This window comes from Panthera uncia, chromosome C2 (genome assembly GCF_023721935.1).
Source record: "Panthera uncia isolate 11264 chromosome C2, Puncia_PCG_1.0, whole genome shotgun sequence".
Classification (NCBI taxonomy): domain Eukaryota; kingdom Metazoa; phylum Chordata; class Mammalia; order Carnivora; family Felidae; genus Panthera; species Panthera uncia.
In genome coordinates this window covers 26634949-26638884 of record NC_064810.1, presented here as the reverse complement: position 1 = coordinate 26638884, position 3936 = coordinate 26634949, and positions in this window count along the sequence as shown.

Here is a 3936-nt window from a genome sequence, read left to right as displayed (position 1 = left end):
TGCTCAGATTCATTTGGATACAATAAAATCTTTTTTTCTATAACATTAATACTACTCTGATAGCTCCTAATTCTGACTAAACTTCTTTCAGAATCCAGACATATTAACTGTACTTATTTCATTTCTGAAATATAATAATGGAGGCATTCATTTTAGGAAGAAATGTAACAATCTGAGCATCTCAAATGCCATTTCTCATCTTGTAATTCTGGAAAGGATATTTTGGTTGACTCCAGAGAATTCAAGTTTGCTTTTTGAGAAAATATATGAGGCAATTGTCAATAGTAATCATGAGATTTTCCTCCATGTTCTCCCACAGGTAGAAAAGAAAAATTGGTGTAACATTTTTTTCCTCCTTTTAAAATGTTTATTCATTGATTTTTGAGAGAGAGAGAGTGAGAGACAGCAAGAGAGGGGCAGAGAGAGGGTGACAGAGAATCCCTAGCAGGCTCCACGCTGCCAGCACAGAACCAGATGCAGGGCTCAAACCCACAAACCATGAGATCATGACCTGAGCTGAGATCAAGAGTTGTACTCTCTACTGGCTAAGCCATCCAGGTGCCCCAGAATTAGTGTAACTTAAACGTAGGCATGGTTCTGAAATTTAGGTCTGCTTACCCATGTGTATGTGGTCTTACTACATATCTTATTCCATATTCTATAAAAGATTTATAAAGATTGAGTATTCAAATCTGACTTTGCCCAATTTTTTATTATCTATTTTTTCCCTGATTTTAATTATGAGCATGTCAGTTACCTTGTGATGGTATCAAATAACCTTTAGTCTTGTTTATTTTCAATAAAACTTCTCATTTTTTTTTTTTAATTAACAGAACCTAACACTAATCTGTATTCTAGGGCAGTGGTTTTCAACCATTGGCTGCATATAAGAATCACCTGGGGAGATTTTTTAAAAATGTTTATTTATTTATTTTTGAGAGAGAGAGAGAGAGAGAGAGAATCCCAAGTAGGCTCTGTGCTGTCAGTGCAAAGCCCATCACAGGGCTTGAACTGATGGACCTTGAGATCACAACCTGAGCTGAAATCAAGAGTTGGACACTCAACTGACTGAGCCACCCAGGTGCCCCTGCTTTTATTTTTTTTATTATTTATTTTTAAATTTTTTTAAACTTTAATCATTTTTGAGAGACAGAGACAGAGAGTGAGCAGGGGAGGAGCGGAGAGAGGGAGACACAGAATCTGAAGCAGGCTCCAGGCTCTGAGCTATCAGCACAGAGCCCAGCACAGGGCTCAAACTCATGAACCTGTAAGATCATGACTTGAGCCGAAATCAAACTCTTAATCGACCGAGCCACCCAGGTGCCCTCAGGTGCCCCTATTTTTAAAACCTTAATAACAAGGCCACCACATTCCAATCAAACATAAAGATTTGGTGGTAGAACTTAAGTCATAGCATTTTTTAATGCTCCTCAGGTAACTTCAATCTGTAGTCAAGTTAGAGCATCACTGCTGGAGGGGAAGAAATCATTACAGGATTTTTGTCCATTTTTCTTCCCCAATTAGGATTTATTTCAGTATGATTTACAGGAAGTGTCAGTCTTTAAATATTTTGCATTGGGAATGAAAATCTAAAATAACAATACTTTGTTTTTCTATTTGATATTAAAGAGTGAATCAATAAAATAAACTACATCTTATGCAAAATTTTTCTCCATCTTGGCATGTTGCAGAAAGAAATTCATTGACCTTCAGATTCTCAGTGTGATCCTTCTGGAGTCGATGAGGGATTGGCCATGGGAAGAAACATGTTGAGATATTGGTTTGCATTTGACCCTTATCCCATGGTAATGTGCCTCTCTCTGAGATGTTTCTAATGTGACACCAAGTTGTACATAAATATCGCTGAGTAATTATTCTCTACTCAAATATATATCAAACTATAAAACTTATGTGCCTAATTTTTATAAAGCAAACTAGCCACATGCAAAAGTGGGCGAGTCAACTATGATTCCAAAAACATCTCAGAATATGGGGAAAGCCGGCAGATTTTTCTCCCTTCTCATTGAATAGTTCATCTTTATTCCTGTGTGAACTGAAAAAGAGAATGTAGAGAAGTCGGAAAAGTTTTTATCCAGCTGTAGAAAAGTATTTTGATGGGCAAAATACTGTCCTGTTAAGAAGAAACGGGGACTTACGAGCAAAGAGAAAAGGTGATTATTTTGGGAATTTGGGGCTAATTTGTCCCTAAATATCACTTCTGAAAAGTTATGGTACTGGAAACTTTAGTATTTTCATTTGAAAAAACATGACCCAATGACTAATGGGAAAGGAAAGATAATTATATAAGAACATTTGGGGGCAAACAAGGCTGAAGTTTTGATTCTAGATTTCATTTCCTTATGCTTTTCCTACTACTGAATAAGATCATAGAAGACGTGATCATTGGACTAACTTAGAATCTATGACGTTTCATTACATATTATAATAGAAAGTGTTTTTTTTTCTTAGACTCTTCTCATAGATCTAACAGTCCGTTGATTTCCCCATCTTTGTGAATTGGTTATTTATTAGAAATATTATGTCTAAAAGTTTAAAGATTTGTATACCACTCTTTTGAAGAGGTTCCTTCCTCAAACACTCTCTCAGAGTGAGTTTATATTTTCATTACAAAACATACTATATTTGCAAGGCAGTATATTGCCTGCTATGACATTATTCTTTCATTTCAAGGATGTAATGTTTCTGACTTTTGGTTGAAGCCTCAGACTGATACCAATTATAGGACAACATGTACTGTTACTTTTAATGAATTACATTTGGTTACTGGGTTCTCTTCCTGCAGATTTCTTGAAGCATGCTTTCACCTTTCAAATATGTTGGCCTGCCATTAATCCAATGATTTCACCCTTTTTGTTCCCCCAGACAGGGTAATTTCATCAAAGTTTTCCCACATGGCCAAAATCTGTATTAGCTATTTGGTGTGCTGTAAATTTAAAAGCCAGTAGTATTCCTCCCACTCCTTATATATACAAAAAACAGATGTAGTGATTACACTGCCCTGCTCCTGGCTAAAGTAAATTTAGATGTAAGAATATAGCCTTTATATGTATTGGAGCAAAGTATGTCATTCTTTCTCATTCACTTAAAAGGATGTTTAATAAAATTGCTACTTATCAAAAGAGAAACTCCAGAGGAAGACTAAATAAATGAGGTGATATTTTAAAAGTTAATGAATGAGGTGCCTTGATCTATGGCTCCATTATACTCTTTTCATTGCTTCACAGAGCTCTTAAAACACAAGATGTGATGTAAAGGGTAGGTAAGCTAATTTAAACATTGCTTTAAAAGAGTAGGCAGTGAAACACATATTATGTTTACCGAAGGGCTGAAAAGTAGAACGTCCTTTATTCTAGAAGATATTATGAGGCAAAATGTAACATGAAAATTAATCTCCTTTTTAACATAATATATACTACAATTGAGTTGTGTTTAAAGTGAGGAAGGCTACAAAAATTGTCTAGTGATACCAAATACAATAAAATATTTTTAAAACTTACATTAAGCATCACTTAGATGGTACTACCAATATTTCTATTTAACAGAGATTGGTTCATACTCTATCTTCAAAAGCATAATTTTATAATCAGTATAGATCATGCTTTTAGTGCCAGTCTATTTCACAGTGAGGATTCTGAGAGGTCTTAATTTTTGAAGTCTATATGAATGATTTTAACAAAACTACTCAAATAGCCCAGACTTAGTGCTCTTTGAAGACAAGTACCAAAAGTTAACTTGAGCTGCCTTAAACCAAAAATCTATTTATGAAATGTCTGCTGGTTTGTGTGATGCAATCTAATAGCAAGAAAGTGGTTCGCTCTTTAGGAGAGGCTGGAACTGGATCTTTAATGCCTACTGAAATATTTTCTGTCTTACATCTCTTCTTCCCCCTATGTACCCATCTCATTGTTTTTCCTG